Here is a 19,776-nt window from a genome sequence, read left to right as displayed (position 1 = left end):
GGAGTGTTTGATGGGACAGTGTAGAGGGAGCTTTACTCTGTATCTAACCCATGCTGTACCTGCCCTGGGAGTGTTTGATGGGGACAGTGTAGAGGGAGCTTTACTCTGTATCTAACCCGTGCTGTACCTGCCCTGGGAGTGTTTGATAGGGACAGTGTAGAGGGAGCTTTACTCTGTATCTAACCCGTGCTGTACCTGCCCTGGGAGTGTTTGATGGGGACAGTGCAGAGGGAGCTTTACTCTGTATCTAACACCGTGCTGCACCTGCCCTGGGAGTGTTTGATGGGGATAGTGTAGAGGGAGCTTTACTCTGTATCTAACCCGTGCTGTACCTGCCCTGGGAGTGTTTGAAGGGACAGTGTAGAGGGAGCTTTACTCTGTATCTAACCCGTGCTGTACCTGCCCTGGGAGTGTTTGATAGGGACAGTGTAGATGGACCTTTATCTGACTATCTAACCAACGCTGTATCTTGATTGCACTGCAACAGAAAAGGGGAAGAGGTCAGTTTCTGTCAGATGTCTAAAGTTTGATCTCGGAGCTTCTGAGTTTGAGGAACAGAGCAATTCTGGGACTCAAGCAAGACTGACTTATCACGGAGCAGATGGGTTCCGAGTCCCACCTGTAGCTCAGCTCCTGGCAATTGCAGCCTTTGAACAGACCCAGTCTCTCAGGACCTGCCTGTGATCGGGGTTCGAAGCTGTGACAAGTAGGTGGCTTATTATTTAGCCTTGTTTTAATTCTTTTGGGGGCATAATTAGCTCTGTGGTTGTTAGAAGTCAAGATATGAATCCTTTCAGTACGTCGAAAATTGCTTCGCCGAGGTAACAACAAACAACAACAAGGAGCGTAAATTTGACACCGCGCCACACAAGGAGATATTGGGGACCGGTGACCAAAAGCTTGGTCAGGGAGGTAGGTTATAAGGAGCGTCTGAAAGGAGGAGAGAGAGAGAGAGAGAGGTGGAGAGGTTTAGGGAGGGAATTCCAGAGCTCGGGGGCCCTGGCACGGTCGCCAGTGGCGGAGCGATGGAAATCGGGCGGAAGCGTGTGAGGCCGGAATCGGAGCGGCGTGGAGATCTGGGAGGGTTGTATGGGCTGGCGGAGGAGGTTGCAGAGATAGGGAGGAGGGGGTGGGGGGGGTTGGGCGAGGAGGCCACGGAGGGATTTGGAGACAAGGATGGGAATTTTAAAATCAAGGAGTTGGGGGGACCGGGAGACAACGCAGGTCAGTGAGCACAGCGGGTGATGGGTGAACAGGACTTGCTATCAGAGCTGCGGCGGGGAGGCGGGGGTGTGGGTGAAGGTTTTAAGCACAGATAAAAGTTTGGAAAAGGATTGAGAAAGGGTTGTCTTTGGCTGGGCAGGATGCCTCTTAAAGCGAACACTTAGGCGTGGTGAGATAGAACTTACTTGGCGCTGACAGTGGACATCAAGGACATTTCTCCCTCAGCCAATAGCCTCGACAAACCGATCAGCCGAGCCGCCTGGCTCAAGTGCCGTTTCTGGGATCGTGCTGTGCGTCCAATACCAAAGAGAGGGACTTGGCTTGAATCCCATCCTTGGCTTCAAATCCCTCCGTGGCCTCCTCACCCGCCCCCCCCTCCTCCCTATCTCTTTAAACTCCTCCAGCCCCTACAACCCCTCCCAGATCTCCGCGCTCCTCCGATTCCGGCCTCGCGCGTTTCCGCCCGATATCCATCGCTCCAAAATTGGCGACCGCGCCAGGGCCCCTGAGCTCTGGAATTGCCTCGCTAAACCTCTCCGCCTCTCTCTCTCCTCCTTTCAGATGCTCCTTAAAACCGACCTCCTTCACCAAGCATTTGAACTCCCGAACCGTCTCATTTGAATAGGTTGGGGATACGTGCACGAGCTCCTAAAGGCCTTGTTAACTGTTGGGGAGTCCGGGACTACAGGAGGCGTAGGACAACAATTAGAGGCAGACCTTTCAGGAGTGAAGTTAGGAAACACTTCGGCACACAAAGGGTGGTAGAAGTTTGGAACTCTCTTCCGCAAACGGCAATTGATGCTGGGGGTCAATTGTTAATTTTAAATCGGAGATTGATCAATTTTTGTTAACCAAAGCGTATTGAGGGATACGGGCCAAAGGCGGGTAGATGAGCTGGGTCACAGATCAACCATGATCTCACTGAATGGTGGAACAGTCTCGAGGGGGCTGAATGGCCTCCTCCTCTTCCTAATGTAACAGTCTCGAGGGGGCTGAATGGCCTCCTCCTGTTCCTAATGTAACAGGCTCGAGGGGGCTGAATGGCCTCCTCCTGTTCCTAATGTAACCGACACGAGGGGCTGATTGGCCTCCTCCTGTTCCTAATGTAATAGGCTCGAGGGGGCTGAATGGCCTCCTCCTGTTCCTAATGTAACAGGCTCGAGGGGCTGAACGGCCTCCTCCTGTTCCTAATGTAACAGGCTCGAGGGTCTGAATGGCCTCCTCCTGTTCCTAATGTAACAGGCTCGAGGAGGCTGAATGGCCTGTTCCTGTTCCTAATGTAACAGGCTCGAGGGGCTGAATGGCCTCATCCTCTTCCTAATGTAACAGGCTCATGAGGGCTGAATGGCCTCCTCCTGTTCCTAATGTAACAGGATCGAGGGGCTGAATGGCCTCCTTCTCTTCCTAATGTAACAGGCTCGAGGGGCTGAACGGCCTCCTCCTGTTCCTAATGTAACAGGCTCGAGGGGGCTGAATGGCCTCCTCCTGTTCCTAATGCAACAGGCTCGAGGGGGCTGAACAGCCTCCTCCTGTTCCTAATGTAACAGGCTCGAGGGGCTGAACGGTCTCCTCCTGTTCCTAATGTAATAGGCTCGAGGGGGCTGAATGGCCTCCTCCTGTTCCTAATGTAACAGGCTCGAGGGGCTGAATGGCCTCCTCCTGTTCCTAATGTAACAGGCTCGAGGGGGCTGAACAGCCTCCTCCTGTTCCTAATGCAACAGGCTCGAGGGGGCTGAACGGTCTCCTCCTGTTCCTAATGTAACAGGCTCGAGGGGCTGAATGGCCTCCTCCTGTTCCTAATGTAACAGGCTCGAGGGGGCTGAACGGCCTCCTCCTGTTCCTAATGTAACAGGCTCGAGGGGCTGAATCACCTCCTCCTGTTCCTAATGTAACAGGCTCGAGGGGGCTGAATGGCCTCCTCCTGTTCCTAATGTAACAGGCTCAAGGGGGCTGAATGGCCTCCTCCTGTTCCTAATGTAACAGGCCCGAGGGGCTGGACTTAGGGAGCGCCGCACTGTCAGTGGGAGCTTGCTGTGCGCAAATTTGCTGCCGCGTTTCCTACATTACAACAGTGACCACACTTCAAAAAAAGTCCTTCATTGGCTGTGAAGCGCTTTGGGACGTCCTGAGTTGGGGAAAGGCGCTGGAGAAATGGGAGTCTTTTCTCTCCAGCTCTTGTGGTCGTCTGGCAGCTGCTTCTCGATTTAGCCAGACTCCGCCTTTCGCTGTTTGTTTTTGCAAACTCGCAGGTGTTCTGCGCTCGGGGCTTTTCTGTGGCTTTTGTGATGCGGTTTTGTTGTAAAACGAAAGATTGACCAGCGTGAGTTGGATGGTTGCCATTGCAATCCTGTTTAAAATTGGCCGCCGTGTCTCCCTCAATAGCGCCCCTTGTGGAGAACCGTTCTAACAACCCTCCGTGCACGCAGCCAATCTGCGCTCCCACAAGTAGCCACGAGACCAATGAGGCTACCAAAGGCCATCCCATTAAACAGTCGACCCCACCCACTTCAGCACCCAAAGGAACACAGTCAACATTTGCGCAACGGGAAGAGGCCATTCAGACCACCGCGCTTGCGCCGTGGCTCACTGGGTCTCACGGTCTCTCACCTTCAAGTCAGAAGGTCGTGGGTTCGAGCCCCCGCTCCACAGACTCGAGCCCCCAAAATCCCAGGCCCGACACTCCCCCGGTGCTAGTGCTGAGGGAGCGCCGCACTGTCGGAGGGGCAGTACTGAGGGAGCGCCGCACTGTCGGAGGGGCGGTACTGAGGGAGCTCCGCACTGGCGGAGGGGCAGTACTGAGGGAGCGCTGCACTGTTGGAGGGGCGGTACTGAGGGAGTGCCGCACTGTCGGAGGGGCAGTACTGAGGGAGCCCTGCACTGTCAGAGGGGCGGTACAGAGGGAGGGCCGCACTGTCGGAGGGGCGGTACTGAGGGAGCGCCGCACTGTCGGAGGGGCGGTACTGAGGGAGCGCCGCACTGTCGGAGGGGCGGTACTGAGGGAGCGCCGCACTGTCGGAGGGGCGGTACTGAGGGAGCGCCGCACTGTCGGAGGGGCGGTACTGAGGGAGCGCCGCACTGTCGGAGGGGCGGTACTGAGGGAGCGCCGCACTGTCGGAGGGGCAGTACTGAGGGAGCCCCGCACTGTCAGAGGGGCGGTACTGAGGGAGCGCCGCACTGTCGGAGGGGCGGTACTGAGGGAGCGCCGCACTGTCGGAGGGGCGGTACTGAGGGAGCGCCGCACTATCGGAGCTGCCATCTTTCGGGATGAGATGTTAAACTGAGGCCCCGTCTGCCCTCTCGGGTGGATGTAAAAGATTCCACGGCCAGTATTGGAAGAAGAGCAGCGGGGGGAGTTCTCCCCGGTGTCCTGGGCCCAATATTTATCCCTCAACCAACATCACTGAAACAGATGATCTGGTCATTATCACACTGTTGTTAGTGGGAGCTTGCTGTGTGCAAATTGCTGCGTTTCCCACATTACAACAGTGACCACACTTCAAAAAAAGTCCTTCATTGGCTGTGAAGGGCTTTGGGACGTCCTGAGGTGGTGAAAGGTGCGGGAGAAATGCGAGTCTGTCTTTCTCTCTCTCTCTCTCTCTCTTTCTTTCTCTCTCTCTTACCTTTCTTTGCTGCCAAAAGTTCGCCCCTCTCATTTTCATGAACAACTTTTCTTCCAGATCCGTGATGTACGACCAAGACTTTTACTTTGACGATGACACCTCCAACTACACTGACTACATGAACTACACTTACCCCGAGGATGAGGGGGAGATTGGGCGCCAATGGACGGCGGCCTCCATCTTGTCCATCGCCATGTACGTCCTCACCTTCCTGGTGGGCGCCCCCGGCAACGTCGCCGTCATCTGGGTGGCGGGCTTCAAGATGAAGCGGACGGTCAACTCCGTCTGGTTCCTGCACCTGGCCGTGGCCGACCTGGCCTATTGCTGCTCGCTGCCGTTCCAGATCGCCAACGTCGCCCTGGCCAACCGCTGGCCCAGCCACGACCTGCTCTGCAAGCTGATCCCCTCGGCCATCGTCCTCAACATGGCCGCCAGCGTCTTCCTGCTGACCCTGATCAGCGTCGATCGCTGCCTGGCCGTCACCCGGGCCGTCTGGGCGCAGCGCCGCCGCACCGTGAGCCGGGCCCGGGCCGCCTGCGGCGGGGCCTGGCTGCTGGCCTTCCTCATGTGCCTGCCCACCTTGCTGACCCGCCGGGTGCTGGCCTACCCGCCACACGGCCTGTCCTACTGCTCGGTGGACTACAGCCAGACCTACTTCCGGGAGAGGACCAAGGCGGTCGTCGAGGTGACGCGGGCCCTGCTAGCCTTTGGCCTCCCCTTCCTAGTCATGGCCACCTGCTACCTCCTGATCGGCCTGAAGGTGCGGGGGGCCAAGTTCGCCAAGTCCAAGAAGCCCATCCGGCTCATTGCGGTGGTGGTGGCTGCCTTCTTCGTCTGCTGGCTGCCCTACCACGTCTTCGGCCTGCTGCAGGCCTTTGCCCCACACCCAGTGGCCGTGACCTGGGACAATGCGGCGGTGGGCCTGGCCTCCTTCAACAGCGCCCTCAACCCCGTCCTCTACGTCTTCGTGGGCCGCGACTTCCGCCAGAGGTTCCGGCGCTCGCTGGCCACCTCGCTCCGCTACGCCTTCAGCGAGGACCAGACGCTGTCGGTCAACAGCACCCGGCTGAAGTCCCGGTCCAGCATTGGGGAGAGTGTCTGAGGCTGTTTTATTGTACATGGTAGAATTATAGATTTAGTACAACACAGAGGAGGCCATTCGGCCCAGCCAGTCTGCGCCGGCTCTGTCGGAGAGCAATCCCGTTAGTCCCACTTCCCATCCCGCTCTTTCCCCAAATCCCTGCAATTTTTCCCCTTCAAGTGTTTATCCAATTCCCCCTTTTGAAAGTTACTATTGAATCTGCTCCCACCGCCCTTTCAGGCAGCGCGTTCCAGATCACAACAACTCGCTGCGTAAAAAACATTCTCCTCATCTCCCCTCTGGTTCTTTTACCGATTATCTTCAATCTGTGTCCTCTGGTTACCGACCCTCCTGTCACTGGAAACAGTTTCTCCTTATTTACTCCATCAAAACCCCTCATCATTTTGAACACCTCTATTAAATCTCCCCTTAACCTTCTCTGCTCCAAGGAGAACAACCCCAGCTTCTCCAGTCTCTCCACATCACTGAAGTCCCTCATCCCTGGTACCATTCTGGTCAATCTCCCCTTAACCTTCTCTGCTCCAAGGAGAACAACCCCAGCTTCTCCAGTCTCTCCACATCACTGAAGTCCCTCATCCCTGGTACCATTCTGGTCAATCTCCCCTTAACCTTCTCTGCTCTAAGAAGAACAACCCCAGCTTCTCCAGTCTCTCCACATCACTGAAGTCCCTCATCCCTGGTACCATTCTGGTCAATCTCCCCTTAACCTTCTCTGCTCTAAGAAGAACAACCCCAGCTTCTCCAGTCTCTCCACATCACTGAAGTCCCTCATCCCTGGTACCATTCTGGTCAATCTCCCCTTAACCTTCTCTGCTCTAAGAAGAACAACCCCAGCTTCTCCAGTCTCTCCACATCGCTGAAGTCCCTCATCCCTGGTACCATTCTGGTCAATCTCCCCTTAACCATCACTGCTCTAAGGAGAACAATCCCAGCTTCTCCAGTCTCTCCACATCACTGAAGTCCCTCATCCCTGGTATCATTCTGGTCAATCTCCCCTTAACCTTCTCTGCTCTAAGAAGAACAACCCCAGCTTCTCCAGTCTCTCCACATCACTGAAGTCCCTCATCCCTGGTATCATTCTGGTCAATCTCCCCTTAACCTTCTCTGCTCCAAGGAGAATAATCCCAGCTTCTCCAGTCTCTCCACATCACTGAAGTCCCTCATCCCTGGTATCATTCTGGTCAATCTCCCCTTAACCTTCTCTGCTCTAAGGAGAACAACCCCAGCATCTCCAGTCTCTCCACATCACTGAAGTCCCTCATCCCTGGTACCATTCTGGTCAATCTCCCCTTAACCTTCTCTGCTCTAAGGAGAACAACCCCAGCTTCTTCAGTCTCTCCACATCACTGAAGTCCCTCATCCCTGGTACCATTCTGGTCAATCTCCCCTTAACCTTCTCTGCTCTAAGGAGAACAACCCCAGCTTCTCCAGTCTCTCCACATCACTGAAGTCCCTCATCCCCTGGTACCATTCTGGTCAATCTACCCTTAACCTTCTCTGCTCTAAGGAGAACAATCCCAGCTTCTCCAGTCTCTCCACATCACTGAAGTCCCTCATCCCTGGTATCATTCTGGTCAATCTCCCCTTAACCTTCTCTGCTATAAGGAGAACAATCCCAGTTTCTCCAGTCTCTCCACATCACTGAAGTCCCTCATCCCTGGTACCATTCTGGTCAATCTCCCCTTAACCTTCTCTGCTCTAAGGAGAACAATCCCAGCTTCTCCAGTCTCTCTACATCACTGAAGTCCCTCATCCCTGGTACCTTTCTGGTCAATCTCTCCTTAACCTTCTCTACTCTAAGGAGAACAACCCCAGCTTCTCCAGTCTCTCCACGTCACTGAAGTCCCTCATCCCCGGAGCTCTGATGAATTACTCTGATGGTGAATCAATGGGCCGGAATTTGCGGTCGGCATGATGGCAAACTGGCAGCCTTTGCCGTCATTCCGCCTTTGGAGCTGACGGCGGCTTGGGGGTTTGCCACGTCCGCAGGCGCGCACGGCGAAATCCCGAAGTTGCGGTCGGTCTTCAGCAGCTCCGGGACAGGCGGCGCTCTACCCACCCACCCCACTCACAGAGCCGGCAATCTGTGCAGTCATTGAAACTGATTCAAAACTTTGGCTTTCCCGCAGTCGGCGCTCTCTTAAATTCCCCACTAAGATTTAGACCGAGAGGGATTCGGTACGACTGGGGTTCTGACAGCGCTGTTACTAATAAACAAATGTTATGCACCTGTAAAACTCATTTAATTTTGTGCACAGTGAAATTTGTCCATTTGAATAAAAATTACAATTTTTAAGAAACTTTTCAAGTTTACACCTTTTTAAAAAAAGTTTGTCCATCTTTGTGTATTGTGTCCAATTCTGGGCTCCACACTTTAGGAAGGACGTCAAGGCCTGGGAGGGGGCGCAGAGGAGATTGACCAGAATGGTTCCAGGGATGAGGGACTTCAGTGATGTGGAGAGACTGGAGAAGCTGGGATTGTTCTCCTTAGAGCAGAGAAGGTTACGGGGTGATTGACCAGAATGGTTCCAGGGATGAGGGATTTCAGTGATGTGGAGAGACTGGAGATGCTGGGGTTGTTCTCCTTAGAGCAGAGAAGGTTAAGAGGAGATTGACCAGAATGGTACCAGGGATGAGGGACTTCAGTGATGTGGAGAGACTGGAGAAGCTGGGGTTGTTCTCCTTGGAGCAGAGAAGGTTACGGGGTGATTGACCAGAATGGTTCCAGGGATGAGGGATTTCAGTGATGTGGAGAGACTGGAGATGCTGGGGTTGTTCTCCTTAGAGCAGAGAAGGTTAAGGGGAGATTGACCAGAATGGTACCAGGGATGAGGGACTTCAGTGATGTGGAGAGGCTGGAGAAGCTGGGATTGTTCTCCTTAGAGCAGAGAAGGTTAAGGGGAGATTGACCAGAATGGTACCAGGGATGAGGGACTTCAGTGATGTGGAGAGACTGGAGAAGCTGGGGTTGTTCTCCTTGGAGCAGAGAAGGTTGCGGGGTGATTGACCAGAATGGTTCCAGGGATGAGGGATTTCAGTGATGTGGAGAGACTGGAGATGCTGGGGTTGTTCTCCTTAGAGCAGAGAAGGTTAAGGGGAGATTGACCAGAATGGTACCAGGGATGAGGGACTTCAGTGATGTGGAGAGACTGGAGAAGCTGGGATTGTTCTCCTTGGAGCAGAGAAGGTTAAGGGGAGATTGACCAGAATGGTACCAGGGATGAGGGACTTCAGTGATGTGGAGACTCTGGAGAAGCTGGGATTGTTCTCCTTGGAGCAGAGAAGGTTAAGGGGAGATTGACCAGAATGGTACCAGGGATGAGGGACTTCAGTGATGTGGAGAGACTGGAGAAGCTGGGGTTGTTCTCCTTAGAGCAGAGAAGGTAAAGGGGAGATTGACCAGAATGGTACCAGGGATGAGGGACTTCAGTGATGTGGAGAGACTGGAGAAGCTGGGATTGTTCTCCTTAGAGCAGAGAAGGTTAAGGGGAGATTGACCAGAATGGTACCAGGGATGAGGGACTTCAGTGATGTGGAGAGACTGGAGAAGCTGGGGTTGTTCTCCTTAGAGCAGAGAAGGTTGAGAGGAGATTTGATAGAGGTGTTCAAAATCATGAGGGGTCTGGACAGAGTAGATAGAGAGAAACTGTTCCCATTGGCGGAAGGGTCGAGAACCAGAGGACACAGATTTAAGGTGACTGGCAGAAGAACCAAAGGCGACATGAGGAAAAACTATTTCATGCAGCGAGTGGTTAGGATCTGGAATGCACTGCCTGAGAGGGCGGTGGAGGCAGACTCAATCGTGGCTTTCAAAAGGGAGTTGGATAAGTACCTGAAGGAAAGGGCAGAGGGAGTGGGACTAGCTGAAGTGCTCTTGCAGAGAGCTGGCACGGGATCGACAGGCCGAATGGCCTCCTTATGTGCTGTAACCATTCTATGATTCTATCTTTATTTCAGGTTTGCCTTTTCCCCATGTGAGAACCCCAATCTTTCTTTTGCTCTCTCTAACATACACAGGATTACATCGGATGTACGGCACAGAAACAGGCCATTCGGCCCAACCAGTCCATGCCGGCGTTTATGCTCCACTCGAGCCTCCTCCCGTCTTTCCTCATCTAACTCTATCAGCATAACCCTCTATTCCCTGAAGGGATAATTACAGTCCTAGCCCTTTCGGGCTACCCCAGATATTCACCTTCAACTTAAGTTAGAGATAGCCGAATTCCATAAGACGCTTAAATGGGTCTAAAGGTTCAGGCTCTCTCTCCCTAAAGGAAAGGAATGACTGAAGATGTTACTGTCCTCCAGGTAGCATTTTCAATAAGTTTAACTAGACTGTAACCTTCCGGATATTATAAGGGTCCGGAATACCCCACAGGACTCTGCAACTCTTCACCAAAGAATATACAGAGATTTGAGTTTGCGAGTTTTATACAGAAATATTAATTTGAGACAATTCTAAAAATATATACATTTATTAAAGAACCGACATGTAGTTAACAGCTGGTGAGTCCATCGCAACATTACAGTCCAAAAACAAATAGCTTACATTTCTTGTTTCTCAGAGATCCTTATTTTCAAGTCTTAACTTTGTTACATTTCAACTTTTCTTACTTATTTCTAAATCCAGAACATCCACCAAAATCAAATAATAGTACCTCTTTGATTACCCGGGACTCAAAGTTAAAGACTTACAGAGTTGCCTCTGCAGAGTTGAGAAACGCTTTGCCCGTTCAGCGAGTTCTACCTTTCTGTTGAAAAGGTCTATGTTTTATACTCTTTTTGCAGTGGTTTATTCTTTGAAGTTTCTGCTGATGTAAGCTAATTGTCTTTATTGATACCTCTGCTGAATGCTTTCTATCTTACTGTCAATTCAACTATTGCATGCATAATTATGTCTCTACGTTTCGGTGTTTCAAAAACCATCATAAAAACAATGACAGCAATGATTTCTGTTTGATGCCATTCTTATCAAAGATTTTCCATTTCATTCTGAATATTGGCTTTACTGGTTTTAGCAGACGTTGTGACTCCGTGGTGATCCAAGTTTAATACCAACACAATGTGATTGCTTGGTGTCATCTATTGAAGTCATGTCTTCAAAGTCTTCTTGTTGGTATGGTTTTTACTATATATAAATCAAAACCACTTTAACTGAATGTTTCATGCATTTCTAGCTATCTCAATTGGTTGCATATTTAATCTTATGTTTCCTGTCATCCAAGTTTAACATAAAAACTATTTGACCAGCAGGTGTTTCTTTTACTTGATGTCATCCTTTCAAAGGCACATGGTTCTTTTAATGTTTGTGTTTCTGTTCCAACGTGTTAGTTTATAACACCTCACTTGGGCCTTTTCATTGTGTTGGTTGCAAACCGTCGACCTTTCGGAAGCACCAATGGTTTCCTTCAATCTTTCATTGTTTTAGTATTTTTAACTAATTACCATTTCAAAGCTTGTGTTTTTTTACAACTTTGTTTAACAACTGATCTTATCTCAGAAGCCTGTATTTCTGTTTACAGCTTACGTCTCTGAGGTTTTTTAGATTTTTAAACCCAGTTTCTTATGTATTAATATCTTAATGTTGGCTTATTGCTTCACATCCCTTCTTCCTCATATGCTTGTCCAGCCTCCCCTTAAATACTATTCGCCTTGACCACTCCCTGTGGTAGCGAGTTCCACATTCTCACCACTCTCTGGGGAAAGAAGTTTCTCCTGAATTCCCTATTGGATTTCTTGGTGACTATCTTATATTGACGGCCTCTAGTTATGCTCTTCCCCACAAGTGGAAACACTCCCTCTGTATCCACTCTATCAAAACCTTTCATCATTTTAAAGACCTCTATTAGGTCACCCCTCAGCCTTCTGTTTTCAAGTGAAAAGAGACCCAGCCTGTTCATCCTTTCCTGATAGGTACACCCTCGCATTTCTGGTATCATCCTTGTAAATCTTCTCCGCACTCTCTCCAGTGCCTCTATATCCTTTTTATAATATGGCGACCAGAACTGTACGCAGTGCTCCAAGTGTGGTCTAACCAGGGTTCGATACAGGTTTAGCATAACTTCCCTACTTTTCAATTCTATCCCTCTAGAAATAAACCCCGGTGCTTGGTTTGCTTTTTTATGGCCTTGCTAACCTGTGTCGCAACTTTTAGTGATTTGTGTATTTGTACTCCGAGATCCCTTTGTTCCTCTACCCCACCCAGACTCGCACCCTCCGAGTGATAAGTGACCTCCCTATTCTTCCTACTAAAATGTAACACCTCACATTTATCTGTGTTGAACTTCATTTGCCAATTATACACCCATTCTGTAAGTTTATTAATGTCCTCCTGTAATTTGTTGCAGTCCTCCTCAGTATTGACTATTCCCCCCCTCAATTTGGTGCCATCCGCAAAGTGAGAATTTTAGTTTTCTCACTTCCTTTTTCACTGTTTGGGAGAATTCTACCTTTTGATTGGCTGCTTGTAGAGCCTGCTGGTGCCACAGCAGCTTCCATAAGGGGATCCCCACTATGGTCAGCTGACATGAACTGATGCTCCGAAGGCACCAGGTTCTCGACTCGCGCGGGGGCCGCGTGATCATTGTGCGGAGCGCGCATCGCTTCGTCGCTGGCCGTGCATTCCGGGGCCACTGTACATTATAACTCCAATCTCAGTGTAGAACACAGCCACAGAGAGCGTGCAACTCAGGAACCAGGTCCTGATCTCACTCTAGAACACAGCTACAACACAGAGTAACTCAGGAAGCAGGTCCTGATCTCACTCTAGAACACAGCTAGAACACAGAGTAACTCAGAAGCCAGGTCCTGATCCCACTCGAGAACACAAGTAGAACACAGAGTAAAGCAGGATCCAGGTCTTGATCTCACTCGAGAACACAAGTAGAACACAGAGTAATGCAGGAGTCCGATCCAGATCTCACTCTAGAACAGCTAGAACACAGAGTAACTCAGGAGCCAGGTCCTAATCCCACTCTAGAACACAGCTAGAACCCAGAGTAACTCAGGAGACAGGTCCTGATCTCACTCGACAACACAGCCCCGGGGACAGTGTTAATACGAGTCAGGTCGTGATCTCAATCTCGAACACAGCCCCGGGGACAGTGTTAATACGAGTCAGGTCCCGATCTCACTCTAGAACACAGCCCTGGGGACAGTGTTAATACGAGTCAGGTCCCGATCTCATTCTAGAACACAGCCTCCGGGACAGTTTTAATACAAGTCAGGTCTCGATCTCACTCTAGAACACAGCCCCGGGGACAGTGTTAATACGAGTCAGGTCCCGATCTCATTCTCGAACACAGCACCAGGGACAGTGTTAATACGAGTCAGGTCCTGATCTCACTCTAGAACAGCCCCAGGGACTGTGTTAATACGAGTCAGGTCGTGATCTCACTCTAGAACACAGCCTCGGGGACAGTGTTAATACGAGTCAGGTCCCAATCTCATTCTAGAACACAGCCCCTGGGACAGTGTTAATACGAGTCAGGTCCTGATCTCACTCTAGAACACAGCCTCAGGGACAGTGTTAATACGAGTCAGGTCCCGATCTCACTCTAGAACACAGCACCAGGGACAGTGTTAATATGAGTCAGGTCCCGATGTCACTCTAAAACAGCCCCAGGGACTGTGTTAATATGGGTCAGGTCCTGATCTCACTCTAGAACACAGCCCCAGGGACAGTGTTAATGCGAGTCTGGTCCCGATCTCACTCTAGAACACAGCCCCGGCTACAGTGTTAATACGAGTTAGGTCCCGATCTCACTCTAGAACACAGCCTCAGGGACAGTGTTAATATGAGTCCGGTCCCGATCTCACTCTAGAACACAGCCTCAGGGACAGTGTTAATACGAGTCCGGTCCCGATCTCACTCTAGAACACAGCCTTAGGCACTTGGGGGCACCTGACAGCCCTGGATCTGAGCTCCAGAAAGGGACAGGAGCGGAGGGGGGGAATTGTGTTGCAAATGGTGAGCAGGAGCAAGTGAGAGCTCCTAACTCGAGCACCGGAACGATCGACGGGGCACAGAATTTACAAGGACACAGAGGCGGAGCAGCAGGCACACTTGGTGTTTTATTCAAAGACTGCAAGTGAGCTTAAAGAGACAGATCCACATCTTTCCAACAAGCCCCGATCGTCCCAAGAGCAGCATCGTGATCAGATCAGCAGAGATAAAGTGGACAGTTTTGAAGGGAGGGCTCCCAGCTTGGAGGCTCCCCTGTCGGAAGCTCGCATCGCAGGATCGGCAAGAGGCGTTAAGGGGGTTCCATCGAAAGCGGTGAGCGGCGTGAGGACTCCGTCCCTTCCCGACAGCCTGGAAACGTGACACGAGATCCGCAGCAACCCCCCAAATACCTCGTTGTTTCGGCCGAGGCCGTTTCGGGGTTGGATGGCGGGCGGCGTGGCGTCAACCCCATCCCGTCGCGGGTTCCCACGGCGATACAGCGGAACGCCGCATTGCGGCTCGGAGGGAATCCCGAGTTCTCCGGGGTAAGGAGCCGCTGGGATCTTCCTCGCTCGATAGTTGAACAGTCGGGGAGTTCATGAAATCAAACCGCTTGGCCGGTTAAACTGGTGAAAATCCATGTAGGTGGGACAAACTTAGCCAGGAGCATAGCCAGGAGAGTCGGAGAGGCCTCAGGCCCCGCCACGCGCCGATGCAGCCCGCGCGGTTCAAAAGGGGCAAACGCTAAGTGGCGAGGGACGGGGGTGGTGGAGGGGAGCGGGAAACCACGTCAGTCGGTCAGTCGCAGGGCTGGGAGTGTTTAGCGGGGGTTGCGGTAGGGAGAGAAGGGGAGTCCCTCTCCAAGTGGGGGCAGGCGGAAGAATCGTAAACCCGTTAACGGAACGAGCGGTGGAAATCTCGCCCCTCCCGCCGGGTACGAGGCGGGGGCCCCGTTTAGTAGATGCGAGGGGGAGAGAGCGGGGTGGACTGGCGATGGCCAGGGACGTTGGGGGAGAGGAGGAGCGTTGGGGGAGAGGAGGACCGTTGGGGGAGAGTTGGAGTGTTGAGGGAGAGGAGGAGCGTTGGGGGAGAGGAGGAGTGTTGGGGGAGAGGAGGACCGTTGGGGGAGAGGAGGACCGTTGAGGGAGAGGTGGAGTGTTGGGGGAGAGGAGGAGCATTGGGGGAGAGGTGGAGCATTGGGGGAGAGGAGGACCGTTGGGGGAGAGGAGGACCGTTGGGGGAGAGGAGGACCGTTGGGGGAGAGGAGGAGCGTTGGGGGAGAGGAGGAGTGTTGGGGGAGAGGAGGACCGTTGGGGGAGAGGAGGACCATTGGGGGAGAGGTGGAGCGTTGGGGGAGAGGAGGACCGTTGGGGGAGAGGAGGAGCGTTGGGGGAGAGGAGGAGCGTTGGGGGAGAGGAGGAGCGTTGGCCGGGGAGGGTGAGGGCTCAGCGGTTTGCGGTTCATCAGCGGCATGTACAGTAGTAGGAGGTAATGGAGTCATCCCAGTTGCCAAAGAGGCCCTTGCCCACCTCCTCCAGGCGGTACTGGATGCCCGTGCGGAACGTGTGCCGTTTGCCGCGCTTGTTGATCTTGTTCCAGACGGTCAGCTCGCAGCGAGGTCCCACCACCAAGGAGGAGACCCTGTCGTTCCAGAATCGCTCGATCGAGGGCACATCCGCCGGGCTCCTGATGTCGAAGGAGTCTCCGCCGCAGCACTGGTTGTAGAGGACATCGGCGTCCGCGAAGAGGCGGGCACAGACACGGTCGCCGTACTCGTCCTTCAGGGTGGAGGGCTCCGGGCACATGGCGTAGGCGCCCGCCAGGAGCAGGGTCATCACGATCAGCTGGACTCCGTCCATGCTTCTGTTTCACCAGGGGGGCCGAGCTGGAAGAGGTTTCCAGGAGAGCCGAGTGAGACGCTCTCCGAACCGCCTGGGTTATATACAGAGCGCTCGGGCCTTATCTCTCTGCTAGCTTCGTTAATGATCGACCAACCCAGTCATTCCAGGTGGAAAAACTTTGGATTCTGACCTTGCGTTAAGGCGAGGGTCCCGCCCTCCTTCTGGCTGGGAAATGAGCTCCAATGCACAGCAGCCTCGGGGTTAATGGACGGCGATAATGCAGAGGTTTCAGGGCCATCGGAACAGCTGCTGATAATACAGAGTTCCCAGCTTGATGGGGACAGTGTAGAGGGAGCTTTACTCTGTATCTAACCTGTGCTTCCCCTGCCCTGGGAGTGTTTGATGGGACAGTGTAGAGGGAGCTTTACTCTGTATCTAACCCGTGCTGTACCTGCCCTGGGAGTGTTTGATGGGACAGTGTAGAGGGAGCTTTACTCTGTATCTAACCCCGTGCTGTACCTGCCCTGGGAGTGTTTGATGGGGACAGTGTAGAGGGAGCTTTACTCTGTATCTAACCCGTGCTGTACCTGCCCTGGGAGTGTTTGATGGGGACAGTGTAGAGGGAGCTTTACTCTGTATCTAACCCGTGCTGTACCTGCCCTGGGAGTGTTTGATGGGACAGTGTAGAGGGAGCTTTACTCTGTATCTAACCCGTGCTGTACCTGCCCTGGGAGTGTTTGATGGGACAGTGTAGAGGGAGCTTTACTCTGTATCTAACCCGTGCTGTACCTGCCCTGGGAGTGTTTGATGGGACAGTGTAGAGGGAGCTTTACTCTGTATCTAACCCGTGCTGTACCTGCCCTGGGAGTGTTTGATGGGGACAGTGTAGAGGGAGCTTTACTCTGTATCTAACCCGTGCTGTACCTGTCCTGGGAGTGTTTGATGGGACAGTGTAGAGAGAGCTTTACTCTGTATCTAACCCGTGCTGTACCTGCCCTGGGAGTGTTTGATGGGACAGTGTGGAGGGAGGTTTACTCTGTATCTAACCCGTGCTGTACCTGCCCTGGGAGTGTTTGATGGGGACAGTGTAGAGGGAGCTTTACTCTGTATCTAACCCGTGCTGTACCTGCCCTGGGAGTGTTTGATGGGACAGTGTAGAGGGAGCTTTACTCTGTATCAACCCGTGCTGTACCTGCCCTGGGAGTGTTTGATGGGACAGTGTAGAGGGAGCTTTACTCTGTATCTAACCCGTGCTGTACCTGCCCTGGGAGTGTTTGATGGGACAGTGTAGAGGGAGCTTTACTCTGTATCTAACCTGTGCTGTACCTGCCCTGGGAGTGTTTGATGGGACAGTGTAGAGGGAGCTTTACTCTGTATCTAACCCGTGCTGTACCTGCCCTGGGAGTGTTTGATGGGACAGTGTAGAGGGAGCTTTACTCTGAATCTAACCAGTGCTGCACCTACCCTGGGAGTGTTTGATGGGACAGTGTAGAGCGATCTTTACTCTGTATTTAAACCATGCTGTACCTGCCCTGGAAGTGTTTGATGGGGACAGTGTAGAGGGAGCTTTACTCTGCATGTAACTCGTGCTGTACCTGCCCTGGGAGTGTTTGATGGGACAGTGTAGAGGGAGCTTTACTCTGTATCTAACCCGTGCTGTACCTGCCCTGGGAGTGTTTGATGGGACAGTGTAGAGGGAGCTTTACTCTGTATCTAACCCGTGCTGTACCTCCCCTGGGAGTGTTTAATGGGACAGTGTAGAGGGAGCTTTACTCTGTATCGAACCCGTGCTGTACCTGCCCTGGGAGTGTTTGATGGGGACAGTGTAGAGGGAGCTTTACTCTGTATCTAACCTGTGCTGTACCTGCCCTGGGAGTGTTTGATGGGGACAGTGTAGAGGGAGCTTTACTCTGTATCTAACACTGTGCTGTACCTGCCCTGGGAGTGTTTGATGGGACAGTGTAGACGGAGCTTTACTCTGTATCTAACCCGTGCTGTACCTGCCCTGGGAGTGTTTGATGGGGACAGTGTAGAGGGAGCTTTACTCTGTATCTAACCCGTGCTGTACCTGCCCTGGGAGTGTTTGACGGGACAGTGTAGTGGGAGCTTTACTCTGTATCTAACCCGTGCTGTACCTGCCCTGGGAGTGTTTCATGGGGACAGTGTAGAGGGAGCTTTACTCTGTATCTAACCCGTGCTGTACCTGCCCTGGGAGTGTTTAATGGGACAGTGTAGAGGGATTTTTACTCTGTATCTAACCCGTGCTGTAGCTGCCCTGGGAGTGTTTGATGGGACAGTGTAGAGGGAGCTTTACTCTGTATCTAACCCCGTGCTGCACCTGCCTGTTAAATCTGTGAGTTATCTAGTTAATTAAGACACAGACTAATTAATAACAATCAAAAACAGGTCTTTACTGGTTGGAGGTAGGGACTATTCTGAATACAAGATTACTGCACAGTGCTTATATACCGTTGTGTTCACCCCCGGTATTACGTCTACAGCAGCCTGAGAAAGTAGTACATCTCTTAAGGTGGAACAGGTTACATACACAACACTCCTCCCTTCTTAGCTTTATAGTCACCCCCCCATTTAACATAACGTAATAACATATATACATATATAACTTCATGTTTAACGTAACATATCACAGATTCAGTCTCTGCGGAAAACAGTTCACAGATTCAATCTCTGTGGTGTAGTCGGTTCACGTTACTCATTCAATAGTCCTTTCATGGATTTAACAGCTTGAACTTCCGAACTGATTTGACTCCGTTCGGAGGGACCACGTGTGTGATCTGGTAGAGGTGATAATGGTTCAGATGGGTCATCTTCTGTTTTTACTTTTTCTTTTCTGCTTCTTGGAGACTCTCTGGGCTCCATTTTCAGCTGCCACAGCTGCCAGCTGCATGCGCAGTTCCTCCTTCTCTTCCTCCTTTTTTTGTAGTAGAGCCACCTTCTCCCGATGTTCCGTAGACTTTCGGTGCTCCTCCATGATTTCTGTATGGTGGGAGTCGAAGTTACAAGTTGGGCAGGACAGGACATAGTAATATTCGGAGTCGTCCGACAGGTCAGCGAGAGGGTCGTCTATTTCCTCCATACCCAGCTGGACGTTAGCCAGCTCTTGTTCCAAATCCAGACATCTTTCCTGAAGAGACTTCTTCATGTGTACCTCTACCTCCAGCTTTTTCTGGGCTTTCAGCAAGTCGTTTACTAGTGACCTCATTTGTGATTTTAATACTTCAACTTCCTTTGGAGATTGATTGATCGGACTATGCAATCCCTCTACCGGAGCAGCTGTTTCAGCGGTCTGTTGTTCTACATTGACGTGAGTCAGCGTACTTTTGGCATCCAATGGCTGCTCTGTTGCAGTCGTTTCAGTCTGTGTCGTCACATCAGCCATCTCAATGACTTTTGAGAGCTCCGAACCCTTTTCCTTTGAAGATCGCAGCTCGTGTTCAAGTTTTTCCCATTTCAGAGTCTTGTCCCTCAGCATATGAAGGAGTTGGCTGACCGTTAACTCTTCTGACACCAGATTATGGCACGCACCTTCAGAACCTGAATCAGCTTTGATTCGTTCGGCCTCCTCGCGCAGATGGTTGGTGTGCTTCTGCTCCATTTTCTCCATCAGTTGCTTCTGTTGCCTTTCCAGATTCTCCCACTCTGTAACAAAGAACTTTTTTATTTCATTCATCTCTTGCTCAAAACGGCGAATCATTTGTTCTAATTGCTGTTGTAGTTTGAAATGGAGTTGAGTTCGAGCCCAGTGTCCCTCAAAAATGTGCATATCAGTAGACTTGACAGACTCAGAATTCTCTGTTAAACTATGTTGTTGTTGCTCAGTGGAATTCTGTGCTGAAACTTTGTCTTTTGCACATGGGTTGGTCTTACCATCATCAGTTCTAGAGTCTGGGCTGATTATCTGCACCGAGTTCTCACTCTTTATGGCTTTTAGCGAATGCCAGTCCATATTTATGTTTCTAAACCACTCCCGGCCTAGTAGTGGTGGACCTCCCTCCGGTAGCACATATAAGTCCATTATTTGAC

The 19,776-nt window shown here is 51.8% G+C and overlaps 2 pseudogenes across 1 annotated transcript; one reads left to right on the top strand and one right to left on the bottom strand.

Annotated features, from left to right (window-relative positions):
* The first annotated feature begins 572 nt into the window (after window positions 1–572).
* On the top strand, window positions 573–6,589 carry LOC147086799 (C3a anaphylatoxin chemotactic receptor pseudogene; annotated as a pseudogene). The gene is made up of 2 exons (XR_015075714.1): window positions 573–706; window positions 4,902–6,589. The product of XR_015075714.1 is annotated as a C3a anaphylatoxin chemotactic receptor pseudogene (transcript).
* A 7,405-nt stretch (window positions 6,590–13,994) lies between these two features.
* On the bottom strand, window positions 13,995–15,874 carry LOC147086798 (syncollin pseudogene; annotated as a pseudogene).
* Window positions 15,875–19,776: the final 3,902 nt, after the last annotated feature.

This window comes from Somniosus microcephalus, unplaced genomic scaffold (assembly GCF_052327205.1).
Source record: "Somniosus microcephalus isolate GS21.2 unplaced genomic scaffold, FLI_Smic_1.0 unresolved_chr7, whole genome shotgun sequence".
Classification (NCBI taxonomy): Eukaryota; Metazoa; Chordata; class Chondrichthyes; order Squaliformes; family Somniosidae; genus Somniosus; species Somniosus microcephalus.
This window is presented reverse-complemented; position numbering and strand designations above follow the sequence as displayed.